This window comes from Tenrec ecaudatus, unplaced genomic scaffold, assembly GCF_050624435.1.
Source record: "Tenrec ecaudatus isolate mTenEca1 unplaced genomic scaffold, mTenEca1.hap1 Scaffold_475, whole genome shotgun sequence".
In the NCBI taxonomy this organism is placed as follows: Eukaryota; Metazoa; Chordata; class Mammalia; order Afrosoricida; family Tenrecidae; genus Tenrec; species Tenrec ecaudatus.
In genome coordinates this window covers 1-24,341 of record NW_027459384.1, presented here as the reverse complement: position 1 = coordinate 24,341, position 24,341 = coordinate 1, and the positions used below count along the sequence as shown (strand labels likewise).

Sequence of the window (24,341 nt, the reverse complement as noted above, 5' to 3'; positions counted from 1 at the left end):
CCCTACGTGGTCAAAGGAATGAAAAGATTCAGGTAGGCCTAGTCTTGATTCCATTGCATGGTAAGCATAGAGATTGTCTTTAATTTCACCAGATCATCTGTGTACTTCTGATGGTAATAGATGTAAAGCTACATTAAACTTAAAATCTGCACAGATGTCCGCATGATTGGTAGAGTGAAGACCTCAAAGAGAGGGCTGTGTTCTCTCAAGGACTCCACCAGCATCACTTTTCTAGTGTGAGTCCCAGAGGCAGGGGCCCCATTCAGCCCTTTCCACCTTTACATACCATGCACCTCCCACACGCAAATGCCTGACAAGAACCCAAATAAAACCACAACATGCAAGGACTTAAATTCATAATCCTTCTCACCTGGAGAGCATTTTCTGGGTGTCACGAATCTTATCCACATGAACATGAAGCATGTGTGGGTTTTCTTCTTTCTGGCAACTCAGGGTGGTGAGTGGTTCAGGGAGTCAGACATGAAGTCTGGGAGTGAAGAATCGGGGCACATGACTCACTGGGTTTCTCTCTATCCCCAGCTGTATAGGCCCAGGTGCAGGTACAAGAGTCAGGCCCTGGACTAGTGAGGCCCTCACAGACCCTATCTCTCACTTGTGCGGTCTCTAGATTGTCTTTAACCAGCTATCATGTGACCTGGGTCCACCGGGCTCCAGGAAAGGATCTGGAGTGGATTGGGATAATATGGGAGAATGGGGGGCACAAACTATAATCTAGCTCTCCAGTACTGAGTCAGCATCACCAGGGATACATCCCAGAACCAGGTTAATTTAAAACTGAGCTCTGTGAATCCTGACGTCACGGCCATGTATTACTGTGCAAGTTACACAGTGATGGGAACTCAGTGTGAGCCCAGACACAAACTCAGTTTCAGCAGAGACAAGGGAATGAAGGCAGTGAGGCTTTCCTCTCAGAAGCTGTGGTTTCCCCACCTTGTCAGCACTTCTCCAGGGACTACCGTGTATAGTCTAGGGAACCTTCATGCATCTGAGGAAGAACATGCACTCTGTGGAAGTCTGGAAGGTCATCTGTCGCCAAGATGGTGGGCCATGTCAGTAGAGGGACAGCAACACAGAACACGGGTACCCATATGGTAAGTCACAACTGTCCGTTCACACACTTGGCCCAGGCCAAACTCCAGCACCTCTTCCTTTGTTTTGAAAGCTTTGTTACACTAACTCCAATGAAAGTTTTTCTTGTTGAAAATTTCTCATGATTAACGAGATCTGATGTCCACATATAAGATGTTCCACATTTAATTCATGCAAAGGGCTTTTTTCCTTTTGTCAAATCTCTGATGTGCTGTAAGGCATTGTGTCTGGCTGAAAGCTTTTCCACATTCATCACATATATGGGGTTTCTCTCCAGTATGAGTTCACTGATGAACAGTAAGAGAAGCCATCCAGATAAAGGCTTTTCCACATTCATGACATACATGGGGTTTCTCCCGAGTGTGAATTAGCTGATGAACAGTGAGAGAAATCTTCTGGATAAAGCCTTTGCCACATATATAGGGTTTTACTCCTGTGAATTTTTATATGAGTTTTGAGATTTCCTTTACGAATGAAGCTTTTGCCACATTCACTACATTTATGTGGTTTCTCTCCACTATGAGTTTGCTGATTAATAGTGAGAGCAGTCTTCTGGATAAAGCCTTTTCCACATTCACCACATACATGGGGGTTTTCTCCAGTATGAGTTCGCTGATGAACAGTAACTTTACTCTTTCTGATAAAAGCTTTTCCACATTGACTACACACATGGGGTTTCTCTCCAGTATGAGTTCGCTGATGAACAGTGAGAGCATGCTTCCGAATAAAGGCTTTTCCACATTCACCACATACATGGGGTTTCTCTCCAGTATGGGTTCACTGATGAACGGTGAGAACATTCTTCGTGAGAAAGGTTTTTCCACATTGACCACATACATAGGATTTCTCACCAGTATGAGTTCGCTGATAAACAGTAAATTTACTCTTCTGGCTAAAGCCTTTGCCATATTCACCACATACATGGGGTTTCTCTCCAGTATGAGTTCGCTGATGAACAGTGAGAAGAGTCTTCCTGATAAAGGCTTTTCCATATTCACCACATATGTGGGGTTTCTCTCCAGTATGAGTTTGCTGATGAGCAGTGAGATCACTCTTCCTAGTGAAGCCTTTCCCACATTCACTGCATACATAGGACATTCCTGCCACATGAGGTTCCTGATGTCCCTTGAGGTATGATACACTGTGAAAATTTTTCCCACATTGCAAGCATTTTCCTAGCTTTTGTCCTTCATGACTTTTTTGATAATGTTCATTGAGTTTGAACATTTTCTTGAATATTTGCCCACACTGACTGCATTCGTAGGTCTTATCTAGTATACCAATAATCTGGTGTTCATAGAACACAGAGTCTTCAATGAAGGTTGTTCCACATTTATCGCCTGTGTGTAGTTTCTCAATTTCATCAGACTCCTGATGCTGAATGCACTGTGACTTCATGAACCTGGGTGGTTCACACTCAGGGAATTTCATTTCAGTATTAAATTGCTCTTGTTCACTGTGGAGAAAAGTTTTCTCATCTTCTGTATTTTGTTGCTTCTGTTCTGATTTAATTCCAGAATGATTAAATCTGATTTTACATTTTTTTCATGTAATCCAAACATCTCATAAGTTTCCTTTGGAGGAAAATTATTTTTATGCTGAGAATATGTATTACATTTGTAGCACCATTCCATTCTGTCAATGCATCTTTCACATTGCAAGTGCTCAAGCAAATGATCATCATCTTTCTGGATTTCTATAAAAGAACACAACATTGACTCTTTTAAATATCTTGGTTTTCAATGGACCCCATAAAATACACATTGATATAAAGTAGATCTTTAGTGACAACCCTCTTTTATGACTATAAATAAAACACTATGCTTAATGTTTATTGCCCATTGGACGAAATACAATCATGTAAACAATTCAAATGGTAAAAATAGTTACTATAGAAATCAGGTTGGATATGAAAGTGATAAATGGACACAGGTTTGATATTTGCTTAAAGAGGTACATGAATACATACAACAAACATAACAGAAGGAAGACATGAGACCAATAGACCACAGGAGTGATATGACTTGCTAATTCCATTTGGTAGAGGTTAAATGTATTCATTTAATCAATCTTTACTGAAAGACAACTAAGTGCTAGATAAAGTTGGGAATGCGAAACATGGCGAATATTCTACTTGGGAGAAAACCATTTTTACAGGTATATATGAAAGGGATTATGGTACAGAAACACATTCCTTATGTTTGTGGAGCCTGTATTTTAGCTCACAGCACTCCTCTTACAGTGCTGTCCTGTGGTGGCGTGCAGGTTGCTGTGATGCCAGAAGCACTGCCACCCAGTGTTTCAAATACAAGCAGGACCACCCATGGTGCACAGGTCTTAGTGGATTCTCCAGAAATAGGGACTGGGAGGAAGATCTGGTGATCGACTTCTGGAACATGAACCCCTCAGGTTTAATGGCAATGAAATAACACTGAACAAGTACTAAATCCTCAAAGTACAGTCAACCATAATGATGTAGATGGAGGAAAAGCTTTGGGGACCTTCAGTGCTTGACATGGCATGACTGAAAATGAGAAAAAATAGCTGCTAATATCCTCTAGTAAATGGAAAATGGCATACATGCAATATTGTCATGAAAAATTGCAAGTTGTCAAAACAAAATGGAATGGTAAAAATTGATAGTGTATGCATTATTCAACTTTAATAGACTGGTACTGGCTATTTTTAATTAGATAATCAAGTGGTTTATAAGGCTGAGATCGACAAATTCAAGAAGACTGGCATCATATTCATTATCCAAAAGCACACTGCAATATCTTCCCTGATGTATAATTTTGTCAGTGGTAGGCTAATATTCATATGCCTGCAAGCAAGACCAGTTAGTACAAGTGTTATTCAGTTTTGTGCACCAATTAAAGCAAACATAGAAGCATTCACAAAGTTGGAGAAGAGTCCCAGTCACATACTCTTAGTTAAATATCATCGCCACACTATCCTTTCATTGTAGTGCCACCTTAATGATACCTCATACAAGCGCATGGCTAATTACTATCTGCCAGCTGCTTTAACGACAAGAGCAGACATGTTGTTGTTATTGTTCTCCCCGCTCAGGAGACAATTACTCCACTCCACCTACCCTCAGCACTGGTCTTAAGTTGCTCATCCAATTATTTCAGGGATCCCGAGGCTAAAGATCCTGCCTACCTTGTTAGGTAGCTAGGTGTCTGCCTGTGTTTGTGTGGGAGGCGGGGGAGCTGCATGCCCTGAGATTATATAAATTGGTGAAAGAATGCAAAGCCTTTTTATTTCTGCCCTTCAATTACACACCAGTCCTTTAGGACCCATCCAGTGGGCATTTAAGAGAAAGAGATAATTGATTCCTTAAGTGACAGCAACAAAGGGAACCTGATTGCTTTCAAAGCTAGGCATCTTTCAGCTGAGAAGCAAGAAGTCAGGCACCTGTAGCAGCTGTATACTAACATCTTCCTGGAGGGCAGTTGGGGGGAAATCTCTGTCTGGAGATTGCTCATTAGCAGTTCTAGCTTTGGGACTTGTGGGGGTTTTCTTCCAACACTAGAACTGGTCTTCCAAGCCCTGTGGTCAGGAGTACAGATATAAGGCTGCTGCTCACACTTTCATCCAGGTTCTGTTTACCACCACAATAATGAAATTGAGGGGAGAAGGGATAAAGGAGAGCTGATATCAAGGAATTAAAGAAGAAAAAGTTTTCAAACTGTGGTAGCTATTGTACAGGACTGCTCCATGTAATTGAACTATGGGAAGTTATGATATCTATAAGAGCTCCCAATAAAATATTTAAAAATATATATTGAAATTTTCACATGAATTTTTCAGCCTGACATTGATCAACCAAACAATCATACACACTGATAAGTGTAAAATTTGGGGAAAGTAGCAGTAGTTGGAAAATGTGACCTTAGTAACAGAAATGACACACAGGTTCACTGATAACATTTTGAGACTAATGATGAATTCATAGCAAATTCCTTATTAAACACCAGAAATGGAAACTACACATATGGATTTTCCGGAATGGAACAAATGAAAATCAAATCAACCACATCTACAGAAAGAAATGGTGGAGAAGCTTATAAGTCAAAACACGCCCAGGGGTTAACTGTGGAACAGATCATAAATTGCTCAAATCCAAGTAGAAGCTAGCCAAAGTAGCTAGAGCACAGCTTAGAGACTATGTAAAGAATAAACATGAGGAATAAAAGTCTGACTGAAGACTAATGACAGAGACCAGATGAGATGTGGGATGACATGAAAGGCAACTTACACATGGAAACCAAAAGGCTACTCAAGAGACAGAAAAGAAAAGAGAGCAATATTGAATGTACTATGCATTGTTTGAATAACAGCAATAAAACCTATTGGAATATACTGCAAAAATGTTCTTTAGAAGCAGCAACAGTCATCTTTCGTGTATTGGACCTGTTAAGAAGGGGTGGGCCTAAGGAAGGGACACTACATAGTAAGAAATATATAGCAGACATTGCTTAATTAAAAAAAAAACATGCCCTTTCCACTTACAAAAATTATTGGAGGAACAGACAACTTAAAAAAATCTTACAGGTAGAAAAAAATGTAAGGTACAGTGCTAAAGTATACTTTAAGCTGATAATTTTCTTGCTAGGAAGATGATTTTAGATACCTGGAAACAACAGAAGTCATAAATATATTTCACCAAAAGGAGTAAAATATGGGGAAATATGTCTGTTAAAGAATTCCAACAGAGAAGGCAAATTGACCATCTCTCTAAGAAAACAGAAAGAACTGACATCACCTGCATGAAGAAAACTTTAAAGGAACAGGACACCAAATGAGAATATGGACACCAAATCTTTAGAGAAACTCCAAGGGGGGAAGCTAAGGAAGCACAAAGGAGACCCGTTTATGGTGGGAGCTCAAGATGCAAGATGGTGCTGCATACTGCAAATGGATATCCATTCTTACTCAGTAGGGGAGGAATGTGCTGTATTCAGAGGACAGTTACTAATTCAGAGTTCTCTGTTTGGAGAGAAGCGTGCAAGACAGATTTTCATAGTAAAGTGGAAACATAAAAGAAGGGAAAATTTCAGAATGTTAAAGAAAATTATGGAAGCAAACACACTTAGTGTAAAACAAGAAAATGGAAATCTAATCTCATAAGAGCTACAGGTGTACTTCCCTCAACATCTTGGACAAGTGAACTCTCACATACAAAGTAGCACACACTTTTATGCATTTTCTGACACCTTTCATAGATATGAGGCCTTCTCCCTGTTCAATCAACTACCCCAGCCAATTCCCCTTAAGGTGTTTTGACCATGCATCTGAGAAAATTCCACTATAGCTTGCTTCTAATACCAAACACAGTTCTCTTGTTCCAATTGAGAGAAAGCTTCTGGGGTGACAATTAGATAACCTGTTTAAGGGAAATTACAGAATCTTGGACACACCAAAATTAACGTAAAGTTTGTAAAGACTGCAGTTTTGTATTTCTAGAAAAATAATGTTCAAAGGAACAAAGTAAATAGCATTCTTTCAAGGGTAGAAGACCTAACCCACTAACCTAGGATGAGAAAATGCAATGAGAATCTACCTCTTTGAGAATACCACAAACACCGCAAAGTTTTTAACATATAAGACAGGAAAAGCCAGTGACGAGGTCAATGACTTGAGAATTCTCCTCACCAATGGAAACCAGGTTGTGATAGTTCTCCAACATCACATCCTGATATAGGGTTTTCTGAGCAGAGTTCAGGAGCTACAATTCCTTCCGGGTGAACTTTACAGCCACATCGTTGAATGTCAGTGGTTCCTGTAGTAAGAGGGGTCTACTTAATGAAGTATTTTCCATTTGAAGATTTAAAAAAAATATATCTTACAGTAAAAAAAGGAAAACAATAATAAAAACTATTGTGGTAGTTCATTCCATAATGCGTCATTAACTGAGGACTTGGTACAAAATATTTTACCTTATTTCTACATTCACGACCATCAGCCGAGAAAACTAGCCCTAATTTTAGAAAGATCTCCAGTGTTCTGAGAAATAAATGTTTTCAAATACATTCTCCAGGTCAAATACTGTGCCCCCACAATAGCTAGCTCCACATTAAGGAGCAGGCTTAAAGGAGCTCCCATAGTAGAGGAATCATTTCTGTACCTGGCTACTTCACTATGCCTGAAGGTTATCTGTATATCTGAGCAATCAGGTTCTAGAGCCAGCCCAACATAAATGTAGCAAACACCTGGGGAGGGCACAGGGCCGGTTTGAAGTCAACTAACACTAGGTCAAGATGGTAACTCAGCATCTTGCTTGTTTAGAATTTTACCCGCTTATGATATGACCCATTAACTATGTACATGCTAACTGCATGACACGAACGCCTTATGGAAAGACCTGTAAGCTCCATTATATATACCCACTGGAAAATATATTCACTCTCTCAGGCCTGACATGGGAAGAGAGCCCCTGTGTCCAGCTGTCTGCTCTCTGTCTTTTAATATTTTCACAATTGCAATGTCACTCCTGAGGATCACTTTTGGAGTGTTGGGGACCCCAGTGCCTGAAAATAATGCACCCACTCTTAACATTAGAATTTTGAGTTCCAGTGACATTATCTGAATGTTCTAGAAATAGCTCAGCTTTATAATCACACAAGGTAGATAAAGACCTATTTGTTATTAAATGGCATTAGGGTTTCTACCAGCATCACCATTATTAGAGGCTCGGTACCTTCAGTGGCAATAAGTACTGGGAACAGTGCAGATGGGGGAGGTCAAACATACCTCAACTCTCCAACACTTTTTGTCAACTCTAAAACAAGTCAATCCTTCCACACCACTCTGTCTCACTTCTGGGTTTGATAATCTGTTGCTGTGGTCACACAACACTCAATAGATCAAAGTGGTCTATTAATGAACAAGGTACAACTCGGGATCAGGAACAAGAAGCTATAAGTCAGAACCAAGATCAGAATGTTCATAGACATTATCTCCCTTACTGAGTGCAGAACAACTTTCTAAGCTCTTAAAGGCCACCTTAGGACAAGCTCCTCTTGACAACCTTAGGACAAATTCTCCTCAGCCACCTTTGGAGTGAATTATCTTAACTTTAATTGCAAGGTCCTCTTGAACTTGCCATCTTTCACCACATGCTCTCCAAGGCGCCCCCAGCCTAATTCTGCTGGGTGGATCTCTGGAGCCTTCCTAATCTTGCCTAGGCAGGGAAGATGCTGGGTTGGCCCAAGAAGCCAACATATTAAGAGGGAGAGAGAGAACTGCCTGCAGGCATGGTTTGAGAGGAGACAGTGAGGCATTATCCTGTCATCTGAGCTGTTGATTTGGGTTTATTAGCCCCTGCAGCCACACAGTTCAGAATGAACCCATGGATTAGGGATTTGCAGCTTCCAAAAAATTAATGTGGCATTTCCTTGAATGGCAACTATGAGCTGCCTGTGTGACCTGACTTGAGAGCTTCCTCCACTCTATGAGCCATTAGCTTGCTGTCTGACCTTCCAATTTGGGTTCCTCAGCCCCTGCAACCTATTAGCTGACGAGATTCAACAACTTCTCTTTGTGAGGCAGTGGACTGTGGTCTGACCTGATGATCTGGTTCATCAGCGTTTATAAACAAATCAATGAGGAAAAACCTACAGACTGATTCCTGACCTTTATATAGATCTGGAACTCACCAGCTTCCACATCTTGAAGAGCGATTTATTTACTTGATGACTTTTGAGTTTTGTGAGATGTTGCTGAGCAAATCATGGACCATCTTGAACCTCTACCACATAGGGATGGGTCTACTGCTGCTCCTGCAAAATGAACTGTACTATTCATGGGTCAAGAGCTGCACCAATGGAGACAATGACCAGGGCAGAAGGGACAGAGTGACAGAGCCAATGGTGTCAGGTCCAGAAAGGGCTTTTCAGCCAAGAAAGTGGGACAGGCAGGCAAGATCAAGAAGAGGATATCCAAAAGTAGTTGAGAGGACCATATAAAGATGGAACTAAGAAATGAGCCTATCTTTAGAAGGAAAAATGTCTGATAGGGGACAGGGAAAACAGGCCTTCCCTGAAGAAGAGCAAATGTGCCTACATGGTTCTTTAATATGAAAGTCAATGTGTAGCCTACTAATTCTGATACCAAATTATACTCTGTTACTGAGTAAAACTTGTACCTGTGACTCTGGACTGTAATTAGTCCATGGCCACTGCAAAAAAAAAAAAAAAAAAAAGAATAAGCTGAGTAGGAGAGGAGTGTGGCAAAGATACTGGTGTCAGACTGGAAAACCATTGGAGGGTACAGGTCTGTCTAAGCTCTGCCTCATATGAATCAGAGCTGATGTTGACAGTTAATTCTCTCTCCTGCATCTCTAGTTAGAGGAGGTGAGATGCTGTCTCATTTTTAAACCACTAATGCAACAAGACCCATTTTAGATGCATTGATGAGAATGCTGCTGTGTGGGAGAGTATTTAACATATCACCTTCAGAAATAAGCATTAAAGAAAGTTACTCAAACAAAAATCCCATGGACTACTGAACTCTCCTAAAGAAGTGATTTTATTTCTCCTTAAAAACCATGTATAGCATATAATTTGAAAGATATGCTGGCCATAGAATAATAAATTATGAGCTGGAAGATAATGTTATCCAAAGAATCCTCAGTGCTATATTATGTTCAATGTCAATAGTTTATTGTTAATCCTATGATCAATATATTCCTAATCTTCTCCAGCCAAATGTTGAAATCAGAGTAAAAGTTTAGCTCTAAGTTCTACTATTTCAAATTTCTGCTTTTCCAATGAACTGAATCAGTATTATACAGGCTCCTACAATTCCAGTAGAAAATACAGAAAAGGATAAAACACATCAGAAGCACCTGAGCCTTGGCCATTTTCTTTAGTCCTTAGGACACTACAGGCAACTGGGATGCTCTGTCTTATCTGGATCAGCTCTAATGATGCTCACAAATTTCAATCTCTCGTGAGGAAATCCCAAAAGTAATAATACAAGGCACTCTTCCTCCTTCCTCTAAGCTGCTGGTGATGCACCATCGGCAGGCTGATGGGAGAATACAGTGTAACACATAACCAATAGGTCCAGGTGCTGTTACTGTTCTTTCCTTCTTCTAAACACCCAAAGTCCCCAATACTGTTAACGGTGCCCTTATTGAGTAATGGGAAACATGCTTATACCATGAGCAATAAAATCTAAAACTCATAATGTTCACACATGTGAATAAAAGATTATTTTATAACAAATAGAGATTGGGCAATCAAATATAAATATAAAAAAATAAACAAAGAGTTGGATCCCTACCCCACAGCATACAAACTACCAATTCCTTACTGTGTGACTCTCAAAGAGAATGACAAATCAATGAACCTTTAAGATGATTATGTTAATTAAAGCATCTGGAAACATTTTACATGGGATATATAAAGAGCTATTATAAACTAAAGATTATTTTATAGGAGAACTATAAATTGTAAAATAACTTTAGAAACACTTTTAAACTCACCATCAAGTAGAGTTAGACATATAAGCTGCAGATAGGACACAGGAGAACTGCTGTACAGAGCTTCCAAGATTCTAAAGCCATGACAGGATGCTAATGGGTGTGTACCTCTGACCTTGAGGATAGAAGTCCAACACTTAACACATGTCAAAAACAAGGCTCCATAATAAACATTTATTAGATTGAAATTTATATCTATACATATATAAATTACATATAAATGTAAATGAAGAAGTATATATCCCCCAATAATGAGTGCACTTTTGAATCCCAATATAGATAATGTTTTTAATATACCATTATTTGTAGTACCTAATGCAGTTAGATCAGTGGTTCTCCACCTATGGGTTGAGACCCTTTTGGGGGTTGAAGGACCCTTTCACAGGGGTTGCCTGATTCATAACAGTAGTAAACTTACTGTCATGAAGTAGCAACAAAAGTAGTTTTATGGTTGGAGCTTCACCACAACATGAGGAACTGCATTAAAGGGTCGCAGCATTAGGAAGGTTGAGAATCACTGAGTCAGACAGGTGGTCTATACAAGTACACAGTCTAGCTATGCCCCCTTAACTTTCTCCAAATTATTTACCTGGGTTTGTCGCCTGCCAATGTGAACGAGGAAAAGTTGTCCCTCATAGTGGTTACTGTCAGGCTGCTAATTGCAAGGTCAGCAATTGGAAACCACCAATTTCTCCTCGAAAGCATGAGTGACATGGCTTTTTACTCCGTTATAAAGTTACAGTCTTGGAAACCCACTGGGGCTGTCATATAAGACAATCGGGCAGCTTGGCCAACAATACATTGGTACCGTTGTGCCTTGTGGTTATGTAAATAAACTGTCTGAAACCTAACCTACAGATTAGTTACTTTGGAATTCATGTTACAACTAATTGAGTTATTTCAGAGACAGAAATTGGGATCTCACTACCAACAAAAAAGAAGAACCAGGGGGACTTGCGGCAAGATGGCGAAGGAGTAACAAACACCAGAGGAACTCCACAGAATTCAAGCTAGGAGAGTTACTTAGAGATAACTGAACACTGCTGGAATGCAGGAGGAGCATCATAAAGACAAGTAGGCACAGACCCATGGGGTTTTGAGGGGCTGGGGGCTTTTGGTTTACTTCAGTGGAGGCCGGCTGGGGCTTGACCTTTGCCCCGCCACTGTCTCTGCCAGAGCCAGGACCATTTGGAGCCTGTAGGGCTGCTTGGTCTCAACACAGCCACAGTTTGCCACCACCTGCCTTGGGGCAGGCACTAGACCTTTGCATCTCCTCTCTGTCACCCTATCAGTCTTGGAGGGCTGTGCAGCAGCCTTTTCTCAACACAGCCACAGCTTGCTGCTACCACCTCCGAACAAGGATTAAACCCTTGCAGCTCCTCTGGCCTGGATAAGGGCTCAGCTACATTGTTGCTTTCTATCCATCTCTTCACTATATTCCCCCTCCCCCGCCCCTCATGGGCACATTTGGCTTGCTTTTTAACTTTTTTTTCTCCTCTTTTCCTCTTTCTTGGTCTCTCACACTCTACTGCTAACCTCCAGACCACTCCCTTAGCTTAGGGCATTTACACCTGAGCCACACGCAGCTAGGTGAGCTCCACCCTGTGTAGTTAGCAGGCTGGAAAAATCCCTGCTGGCCCCCAACAGGGGATACTCTGCTCAACTTCTGACTGGGGAACTCCTTCCAGCCTTTGTGCCTGTGGGGCATAAGGCAGCTCGGCCAACACTCCTCAACAAAAGTTACTGCAGGAGCCTCTGCCCAACCTCTGCAACACCAAAGCAGGCAACCCTTCTGGGTCACTCCCCCGAGAGGGAAGCCACAGGAGGACAAAGTGGTAGGTTAATTCCATAGTGAAATAAGCTATAGGCAGTTCAAAGTCTCCCAGAGAGAGCCAGTGCTCTTCGACTCCCTGGAAAATGGCACCTGGCTCATCTAAAACAACGCAACACAAGCAGCCATCAGCCCCAAAAACCTCAACAAAAAAAGGAGAGGAACAAAAGGCAAAGCCAGAAGATGTCCTGAACATAATGCATGCATAGAGGAAGCAGACATTGAGCTGCCACAGAAAGAAATTTTCAGAATGTTACTTGGAGTCAGGGGATATGAGGGAAACAATACAGAAAAATGATGAAATGATAGAAAAGGTAAAAACCATAAATCAAAGAGAAATACAGGAGCTTAGGGAGGAGATAACAAAAACCAGTAGCACACTCATGGACCTCGACAAGCAACTGGAAGAATCAGAGGCCCGCATCAGTGACTTGGAGGACAGCCAAGCAGACTTCAACAAACGAGAACAAAAATCTAATAAGATCATCAGAGAAGCTGAAGAAAACTTAAGAACTAAGTCTGATGCTATGAAGCGGTACATCATTAGAATTATTGGCTTACTGGAGGAAGACAAAACAAAGAAGTCATCTGCAACAGTAGTGAGAGAATTCTTGGAGGAAAGCTTCCCCAGCTTAGTGAATTAAAACAAGGCAACCATTCAGGAAGCTGAAAGAATCCCAGCAAGACTGGATCCCAAGAAGAAGTCATCAAGGCACATAATAGTTAAATTATCCAACTTTGAGGAAAAGGAGAAAATCATGAGAGCAGCTAGGGGAAAACAAGCAATCATATATAAAGGTTCCCAAATAAGAATATGATCAGACCTATCAGCAGAAACTATGAAGAAGAGAGAGTGGAGTAACATTTTCAAAAAATTGAAGGAAAACAATGCAAACCCAAGAATACGCTACCAAGCCAAATTATCAATCAAGATAGATGGAGAAGAGTCATTACATTGCACGCTCATCTCGATAATATGATCACTGAAGACAGATTTGTGCATAAGCAAATGTGGTGAAGAAAGTTGATGGTGCTCAGCTATCAAAAGATATAGCATCTGGGATCTTAATGGCTTGAAGGTAAAAAAGCGGCCATCTAGCTCAGAAGCAACAAAGCCCACATGGAAGAAGCATACCAGCCTGTGCAATCACAAGGTATCAAGGGATCAGGTATCAGGCATCATCAGAACAAAAAATCTTACCATAGTGAATCAGCGGGGGAGTGTGGAGTGGAGACCCAAAGCCCATTTGTAGGCCACTGGACATTCCCTTACAGAAGGGTCTTGGGGAGGCGATGAAACAGTCAGGGTGTGATGTAGCAACGATGAAAATTACAACTTTGATCAAGTTTCTGGGTGCTTCCTCCCCCCCTCCAACTGTCATGGTCTGAATCCTGACTTGCAGGTCTGACTAGACCAGGGGATGTACACTGGTGCAGATGGGAACTGAAAATGCAGGGAAGCCATGGCAGATAATCCCCTCAGGACTGGTGGTGTGAGTGGTGATATTTGAAGGGCACAGTGAGGTTGGGTTGGAAAAGTGGAACCTATTTCAAGAATCTACATGTGACCTCCTCCCTGGGGGACATACAACAGAAAAATGGGACACAGAAATATATGACAAAATAACAATTTATAAATTATCAAGGGTTCATGAGGGAGGAGGGAGTGAGGAGGGAGAAGAAAAATTGAGGACCTGAAGCCAGGGGCTTGGGTGGAGAGCAAATGTTTTGAGAATGATGAGGGCAACAAATGTAAAAATGTGCTTTACACAATTGATATATGTATGGATTGTATTAGGAGTTGTATGAGTCCCTAATAAAATGACTTTAAAAAAAAAAAAGAACCAGGAGTAGGGGCCTTTAGATCCCAGATTCTTTCACAGAAATTCTTCAATCCAGCAGACAGGCAGCTGTGACACAAGAGTGGACATGAAGGGAAGAAGCAGCAACAGAGACATGGTGGCAGCAGAACCAAGAGCCTGAGACAGAGCAGTGGCATTCCCAGACCACAGAACAAGAGAGCTAAGTGCCTTTGGGCAGGAGGTTAGAGGTGAAATAGGGGTACATTTGAGTTCTTATCTGGGGAACTAGATTTGCCAACCCACATAGAGCTAAGTGTGTCTGGTATAAGGCTAAGGTGCAGAGAGAGAATTTATCCGCAGAACTAAGAGAACTTTGTAATTTTTGTACATTTAGGACAGAAGCCAGGGGGTTGCAGGGCCTGACCTCACCTGCAGGTACGGCTGTCAAGATGCTGTCCCAGAGAACTGTACCTTGAGGCACTGATGATGCTAAATTGTGTGTTAGGGTGGAAAAGTGACTTCTTTGTCAAACATAATTTGAGGAGAGCATTTATTGAACTTTAAGAGACAACAAAAGATACGCACACACATCATATGGATAAGGGAGGCCATTAGCAGTTCAAATGCAACTGAGGATTCAGAGTCGAGACCCTAGATAAATAGGACACAGAACAAAAGGCCATGTCACAGATCATGATTGGTGGCAAAGCAATACATCAGATACAGGTGGGACTGCAGCAGCAGGAATGGGACCATAATTGGGACATGCACATTATTAGATAGAAAGACTTAAAAGATTGGTCCAGGGCCTTCAAACTGAGGCAATCAAGGCCAGACTCATAACAATGGCCCCTGTGCTGTCCTCGCTTAGGTGAGCTCCATCAAGGATACATCTAGGCAGGCCCTTGGAGGGGGATGGATGGAGAGGAGTGCAGGCAATCTATTTTGTAAGGCATTTTCCGCAAGGGTAAGATGATCTACATTCTTGGCTAATTATCAAAAGGAATTCAATGGAGGCTTAATCAAACTGGGGAGGCAGCAAATGGACAGAGTTGTCACTGTCATCAGCAATGCAAACCTTAAACCCAACTCAGTGCCACAGAGTGGATTCTGGTTACAGTGACCCTTTAAAGGGAGGTGGAATGGCCCCTTGTGGATTTCGGAGACTATAACTCTTACCAAGATTGGAAACCTTGTTTTTCTCCTCAGGGGTGACTTGTAATTCTGAACTGCTGACCTTGCAGTTAGCAGTCCAATCTGTAACCACTATGCCACCCGCCTTTTGCAAATTGGAGTGCTCACAATTTAAGTTCTAATACAATTATACATGGTTACATTATCAGCAAATTCTATCATTCCGGGAGATGCGCAAATTGCTCGGACCCCGACCAATGGGGCAGCCTGGGTTCTTGTACACTGGTGTTTCCTGGGTTCAGACCCCAGAAAGCTCAGATCCCTCCTGCTTCCCCTCAAACTCCTCTGCCCAGTGCTGACCCCAGGAACCCCAGGGATGCTCACCCTGCTTGGAGTCAGGTGAATGGATTTGGTTCACGACCCAGTCAGAAGTTGAAGTCCTTCCTTGTCATGCTTCAATGTGCAAGACACTAGTACCAGATTTCTAGCTCCCTAGACTGGACTGTATTTCTCTGTGGCAAATCTTTGTTCTGAAACAGAAGAGGAGGCAATGTTGAAAAAGGCATATCACTTTCTTGGCCTGTACTTCTTGCGCTAAATAGTGACCACCCCCACCACCTGGGATCAAAATCCTGCTCAAAGCTGAGGGTTTGCATTAAACAAGGGTCCACTCTATCTTTGCAGAGCAATTTTACTAATTTCCCAAATATCATGATCAACTTTGGATCCACAAAGTGGAAGTACTTAAGGCCTCAAATTTCTCAAGCTCCATTGAAGGTAAATATCTTCTTTTCACCAGCAATCTAACTGAAGAACGGAATATTTTATGAAGAATGTTCTTTAAAAGCCCATAACGGAACCTCAGACCAAAACCCTTGACATATCTGGTGAAAGTGATCAAGCTGAATCACGCTCATATCTGCCACTCCAACTCAGGCTGAGCTTCTCATTAAGTAAAACCTACTCCAATCCCCTTGCATCCTGGGTATTCTTTACAATATCTATTGTGTGAAGAAATCCCTATGGTTGGGTAGCCCATTTATGCACAATAGTGTAGTAACTAGAGAAAGTTTTTGTACAGGTGGACAACAAGAGACAGAGCGACACCAATAGCACATCCTAGAGGTACCTTGGCCAAGATAGAGATATTCTAAACAAGAAAACAAGCCAGGGGAATCCTTATTTGCTACTCTCTTAAGCTCTTGTGTTTACAGATGTCCGATTTTAAAGCCTTTGGGAAAGACTGCAGCTTACAGTCATGGAATGGCAAGGGGTCATGGTAAGAGCCAAGGTGAGGGAAGATGCTTAAAAATGCAAGATGTATCCAGAAAAGAGATGACTGATCAAACCATTTTGTCATCTTGACCTAAATTCTGGATTCCAAGCTTTCTAGGTAATGCTGACTGATGGCAAACAACACACACTGTAGTAGTGGGCTTATTGGCTTGGGTTCAAGGATGTCCCATCCATAGTCTCAGGTGTGAGTGACGATTTGTCCCGTCAAGAGGGGTGTAAATCATTTATCACTCTAGAGGATCCAGCCAGAGCAAGTGATCTATGAGAGTCGAGTGGGTTTCAGGATGTTCAGAAAGTTTACAATCAACTGAATCACAATTCAATTCCATGAGAAACTTCAAGGCTAACTGTAAGACAGATTAAAGTTGAAGATTCTGGCAGCTAGACAGGAGAGTATTCACGCAATATGAATAGACGCTTTATTCTTTTTGTCTAAGTTCACGTTATTGGGTGAAACATAACAATAATTGTCAGAGTAACCTTATTAATATTTTCTATGAGACCAGTAATAACCTGTAAACAAGGTCAGATAATGATACTTCAAGAAAACTGTAGAGCAATATTGATAATGGATCTACATGAAAAAGTTCTTGAAAACATTGGGAATAGAGTCAGAAAACACATGAAAATAATTACACATGATAATTAAGTAGAATCTATCCTAGAGTTGATTTAATATAAGAAAATGAGCACTGTAATATATACCAATTAATGTAAAAAAGAATTAATAATCTAAATAGACACAAAACTTACTAAACAAAGTCAAAGACTTTTCATGCTAAGGAAAAATAACTCTACAAATCTAACATAAAACAAATATAGTTCAAAATGTTAATATGCTAATATACATTCCTAAAAAGAAAAAGTCATACTTGAAAAAACATCACCCCACGTCAGAAAAAGGACAACCATAAATGTCCACTTTTACCAGTGATATTAAAAATTGACTGTATGTTCTAACTAGAGCTACCAGGTTCACTTTTTTTTAAGGAAGAGGCTTCCAAAAAGACATAAAAATTCCTTTAATCATAATTTAATTATCACATCCATAAAATATTCACGATATGCCATGAATAGCTAATAAATGCTAAAACATTGTAGGCTACATTTAAACACGCTGAAATAACTCTTGGTACTTAACTCCCTAACTATTAATTGTTAATCAGAAGTGGAAGGGGAAGGTGGGGGGAGAAAGAGGGAACCTATCACAATGATCTACGTATAACTCCCTCCCCAGGGGGATAGACAACAGAAAAGTGGGTGAAGGAAGACATAGGGCAGTGTAAGAGATGAACAAATAATACTTTACAAATTATCAAGGGTTCATGAGGAGGGGGGAATAAAAATGAGAAGCTGACAGCAAGGGCTCAAGTAGAAAGAAAATGCTTTGAGAATGAGTATGCCAACAAATGTACTAATGTGCTTGACACAATGGATGGAGGTGTGGATTATGATAAGAGTTCTACAAGACCCAATAAAGTGATTTAATAAAAAAAGAAATACAGCATGATCAAAATTATAGCATTTATCTTACAGAAAAGGAAGTACAAATGTATTCAGATTAAAACCCTGAAACAGGGAATTTGTTTCCACCCATTCTGTGATGAAAGCATGAATTTAGAGTCCTGTAGTTTTCTGTAGTGTTGAAGGTCCTCATATACTGATGAATTAATAAACTAAACCAAGGCATTCGTGTGCACATATAATATTAGAGTGACTATATAGACACACATATATGTATGTGATACACACACATATATGTATGTGATACACACACATATATCAAGCTGGACAACAGATAGGATTGATGCTCACCCAAAAACTGAAGTTTGGGGACTTGAACACACTGAGCCATGGATGCTCTAGGTAGCATTGGACCCATGGGCTTCAGTTGGACTGGGCTGGGATGTTCTCTTGATGAAAAGCTCTCTCTTATGCATATGTCAGTGTCTATAGTTTTATTTTTCTAGAGAACCCAGCCTAAGGCAGATCCCCATCACATTAGTGTCATATGAGGGCGAAAAGGTGTACCTGACATGCTGCTCTTGGAGAAAAACACATCACAAGGAAAGTGTGAAAAGATAATCAACAATTCCCTGACACTGAGCCAGTCCTATGCTCCTCTAGGTCTGTGGAATTTTGGTGGAAGAAAATCTATTTATAACAAAAATATCAGAGGGGCCAGCCCCAATCCCAACTAAGAGGACAGCTGCCCCTTCCCCCAGAAGAATTTACTTCAGAGGACAACACTGAAGCTACAGCTCAGGGAAAGGGACATGTCTGATCAGAGCACACGGGAGAAAATGAAGGGGGAGGAAGAGAGAGTGGAGCACACATCCTGGCCCACCAAGCTTTGAGGACAATATGCCTGCTCTGAGCAGCCCATGCAAAAAGAAGCACTATGGCTGCCCCGACTATGAGTCATGACATCCCTCACTGACCTATAGCCCTATAGGGGACAACACTGGAGACAGTTTGGGAATTGCATCCGATCTGACCCCACCACACCCAGGCAAAACACTAAGGGTGTTGTGCAACAGAACAGCAAGGGAAGTAGAGCAAGGAAGTCCCAAGAGTACCAAAATTAGACTCGGGGGCCAAAGCGTGGCACCCCATCAGACTCCACAGAAAAGCACTCCTAAAGGTCAACATAGAGACCTCTAACTTTTTACAGGCTTTTCTCTTTTTTCCCTTTTTTTCTTGTTGCTGTTGTTTTGTTTTCTTTTGTCATTTTGTTTTGCTCTTTTGTGTGTATGTGTGCTTGTGTGTGTGTATGTGTGTGTGTGTGTGTGTGTGTGTGCATATTATATCTGCACTTCTAACTAGATAATATAGGCCAGATAAACAATCTGGAGGAGAAAGCAACAGGACCCATGGTTGGGGCGGGGAGCATGACATGGGAGAAGGGGAGGTGGGGGAAAGAAAGTGGTGTTAACCAACCCAGGGAAAAGGGAACAATCAATAAGTGATCCAAAATAGTGGGAAACAGAAAGATTTCTCCAAGTCATCTCCCCCAAATATATGTTAGACTTAGGACACTGCTCACAATTAATGGTAAATAATTGTCAAGTTACCTCCCTGAAGGCAATCAGCTGTCAGAGGACTGTCTAGTCCCACCACATATAGGGCCCATCCCTGCTGTTAAGGACAATGGGATACTTCCCCCTAAAGGCTTCAATTTAGACCCTGCAAGGTGGGTTTACAGTACACCTTACTGATAATGATTTCTACAGTGAACCAGAGAACAGGTCAAACCTGCTCAGTGACATCCAAAGTTAGGCTGCCATGCTGAATCTCGGGTCCGCCCATCTTGTCACATGCACACCCTTACTCCCTCCTCTTCCAACAGCATATGAACCCCTACAGCATCCCACTCCCATTACTATATTACCTATAGCACAACACTTTCCTGTGATGGATTTCTTCACCTGTAATTAGGGGGCCTGCACATCCCCAGATGATATAAAAGCCTTGGTTAGCAATAAATATTTCTCTCCCCATGTGGACCACCAAGTGAGGCTGAGGTGAACATGCAACTATGAAATGTGTCTGACTCCATTATTTCAATCCCTCTTCTATCTCTCATGCTCCCTATGACTTTACTATAATCTTTATTTATTATCACTGTACAATTGCACCAACCGACCCGCTGTGATGTGTTAGGGTCTGGCCTTTCCCCTGACACAAAATAAGTGGCAAGGAGGGTGTAAGATGCCTGGTAGGGATTGATCAAGGCAATGTAACTGAGAAGAATTACTGAAACCCTGAAATTACTGAACTACAGACAGAGCATGATAGTGGGACAAGAGGAAAGTAAAAGGAAATAGAGGAAAGAACTAGGAGACAAAGAGCATTTACAGAAGTCTAAATACAAGCATGTGCATATGTAAATATATTTATATTAGGGTGGGGAAATAGATCTAGGTGCATATATTAATAGGTTTAGTATTACGGTATCAGATGGACATTGGGCCTCCATGCAAGTGCTCCCTCAATGCAAGAACACTTTGTTCTATTACCTGGCATTCCACGATGCTCACCTTCCTAAGATGATAGCTGAAGACAACTGTGTGCAAAGAAAATGTGAAGAAAACTGATGGAGCCCAGCTACCAAAAGATATAGCATATGGGATCTTAAAGGGTTGAAGGTAAACAAGTGGCCATCTAGCTTAGAAGCAAGAAAGCCCACATGGAAAAAGCACACAACCTATGGATTGATTACAAGGTGTCGATGGGATCAGTATCGGGCATATTGTGAATGAAGGGGAGTGAAGATTGGGGATCCAAAGCCCGTCTGTCAGCAACTGGACAGCCCCTTACAGAAGGATCATAGGGAAGAGACGAGCCAGTCAGGGTACAGTGTAGAAACAATGAAAATACAACTTTCCTCTACTTCCTAAATGCTCCTCCTCCCCTCCACTATCATGAACCTAATTCTCTTACAAATCCAGCTAGACCAGAGGATGCACACTGGTACAGATAGGAACCTGAAACATAGGGAATCTGGGACAGAAGATGCCTTCAGGACCAGTGGTGAGAGTGGTGCTATCATGAGGGTGAAAGGAAGGTGGGGCAGAAAGGGGGGACCCATTACAAGGATCTACATAAAACCCCCTCCCTGGGGGATGGACAACAGAAAAGTGGGTGAAGGGAGACATCGGACAGTGTAAGGATGAAAAAATAATAATTTATAAATTATCAAGGGTTCATGATGGAGAGGCAGTGAGCAGGGAGGGGGGAAATTGAGGAGCTGATACCAAGGGCTCAAGTAGAAAGCAAATGTTTTGAGGATGATAAGGTAACACATGTACAACTGTGCTTGACACACAATGGATAAATAGATAATAAATAGATAAAGCTATCATGTTAACCTTGAAAAAACACAGAGCTCTTACAAGGCACAATGCACACATAGCCTCTCTGCACCAAAGGTCAACACTCACATTTATAACACGTAAGGAAACTTAGTAGACTCATAGTCACACTTGATATAAGAAATCAGTATAACACTAAGAGCCTTATATTCATGGGGAAACATGACATCATGCTCCTGAGAGGAAAGTACTACACTTGTTTATATAACAAAGTATTCCCATTACTCAGCTCACATACTGCAATAGCATCACTGAGTATGAAACATACACAAATATACATATACACACGCACGCACACATCTTTCCGTTTTTAATGAAAATATTCATACCTACTGAGGCCAGGTTTCTAAAAGTTTCCATCATCCCGTGTCTCTATAGTTTCCTCTCAGAAAGGTCCAGCAATGCCCATTCTTCCTCGGAGAAATTCAGAGCCACCTCCTCAACAGCCACAGTGTCCTAAAACATCCCGTATATTCTGGCTTGGCAAGGTACCATGCATTCCACTATGTGAAAGGATGAAGAAGACAGTCCTGGGGAAACAGAGACTTCACATGGGCATTAGACACAGGGGTCTTGCTCTAAGGATTTCCATCAGGGTTTAGCTAACCCACTTCACCCACTAGATCAGCTGTTCTGAACCTGTGGGTTGCAACTCCTTTGGGGGTTGAACAACCCTCTCAAAGGGTTCTCCCGTTCATAACAGTAGCAAAATTACAGTAATGAAAATAATTTTTTGGTTGGGGGGTGAGCACACATGAGGAACTGTATTAAAGGGTTACAGCATTAGGAAGGTTGAGAACCACTGCACTAGACACACTCCCTCACTAATTACATGTTATCCCAAGGACTGCATGCTTCTAGCATAATGAGTTTATCTCTGTACAGTTTGTCTGTGACCAACTGCAGCCTTATTTCTATCTAGCTGTTTCAGAATAGAGAACAGTCAGAACACATAAATCAGATGAATGATCAAAAATAAAAGCCTCGATTCCAAATTCATATCCTCTCTTCCATTGGAGGGAGGATTGAAATTAGAATATTTATCAGAACAGGAAGCACAGGGTGAAAGGAAGATGACAACTAGGAAACACTGCAGAATTTGTGCTTCTCCCTGTCGCCCCTCCTTAGCCATTGGAGAGCTGCTGGTATGAACTAACAAAGTAGGGACCCAAAGCCCTGGAGTCATGGTATCCTCTTGGAGAATTCTACGTGATCAAGAGCTGACGTGTTACCTGGTGATAGAGATGATTATTTGGGGAATTATGAAATTTTCTATAGAGTGTCTATGTTACTCGCCTACTTTCCAGTCACTCTGCAGTTGCACGCTTGTGTATTTTGTATTTTCAATGAGATAGGACAAGCTATTGAAAAGGGAAACCGGGCAAGAGTGAAAGGTAACAACAGAATATAGATACCCTCTGTACACTGGTACAGATAGGAACATGGAAACAAGGAATCCAAGGTGGATGATCCATTCAGGTCCAGTGGTGAGAGTGGCGATACCAGGAGGATGGAGGGAGGGTGGGGTGGAAAGAGCGAACTGATTACAAGGATCTACATATAACCTCCTCCCTGGGGGATTGACAACAGAAAAGTGGGTGAAGGGACATTTTGGACAGTATAAGATATGACAAAATAATAATTTATAAGTTATCAAGGGTTCATAAGGGAGGGGGTAGTGGGGAGGGAGGGGCAAAAATGAGGAGCTGATGCCAGGGGCTTAGGTAAAGTGCAAATGCTTTGAGATTGATAATGGAAATGAATGTGCAAATGTGCTTTACACAATTGATGTATGGATTGTGATGAGTTGTAATATAATGATTAAAAAAAAGAATATATGCAGATATCTTGAAAATTTTCCCACTGAGACAAAGCTACTGTCATGTAATTATTATGGACTGCTCCCCTCAAAAAATACTGGATACGCACATCAATACACACTAAGCTCATAGGATATACTGACAAAAGAGCACAATATATTCAGTATCATAATAGCATGTCCTTTTTGCTGATTGGGAAAATGTACTTAGGTTCCAATTTTCTTATAAGTTGACTGAACTTCAGTGCATTTCAATGTTAAACTGTTAGGATACTAGGACTTACATACCAGGCTTTGAGATGTTTTTCACATTTTAGATTTTTAAAGATTTTTTCACATTTGCAGATCATGGAAGGACGACTAGCTGAACATGATGACCACTAGCATTCTCTCAGCTGTGGGACTGGCCTCCATGACTTGTCATACTTTTGTTCCCGCATCTTTTCAGGAGAGACCAGTCCCTGGAGAAGGACATGGTGCTTGGTGAGGGAGAGAGAGGCAAAGAAGAGAAAGGCCTTCGCCAACATGGATCGACACAGGGGCTGTCGCAATGGCTCCAACGTGGGAACATGTGAGGATGGTGCAGGACAGGGCAGTGTGTCGCGCTGTTACATAGAGGGCTTTAGGGGCTGGAATGGACACGAAGCCACCTAACAACAACATAGAAAAGGTTGCACTTTATGCTAAGATTTCACAGCATGGCCAACTAGCTATGGCATAAAGTCGCATGAGCTGTCACGGTCACTCCACAATTCTGCTACAACAGTGTAACCTAGTGTCGACCCAATAAGCCTTTCAAAATCTCATCCACAGCAGTGCATCGGGTGCCGGGTTTTAAAGCCTTCCCTTTCCTTCATGATGAACCAAAACCAAATGGACTGCGGTCAAGTACATTTTAACTCATTTTGACCATAAAACAGGGAGTGGAACTGCTCGCTAGTGTTTCCAAGTCTGTAAATCTTCACGGGCCCACGCAGCCTCC

General features: G+C 41.5%; 1 long non-coding RNA gene across 1 annotated transcript; it reads right to left on the bottom strand.

Moving 5' to 3' along the window:
* Nucleotides 1-1,716: 1,716 nt before the first annotated feature.
* On the bottom strand, nucleotides 1,717-24,314 carry LOC142436613 (uncharacterized). The gene is made up of 6 exons (XR_012782026.1): nucleotides 23,648-24,314; nucleotides 21,870-22,043; nucleotides 15,755-15,900; nucleotides 10,607-10,718; nucleotides 6,772-6,898; nucleotides 1,717-2,806 (listed from the first exon to the last, which is right to left on the bottom strand). It is a non-coding gene; the product is annotated as an uncharacterized LOC142436613 (long non-coding RNA).
* Nucleotides 24,315-24,341: the final 27 nt, after the last annotated feature.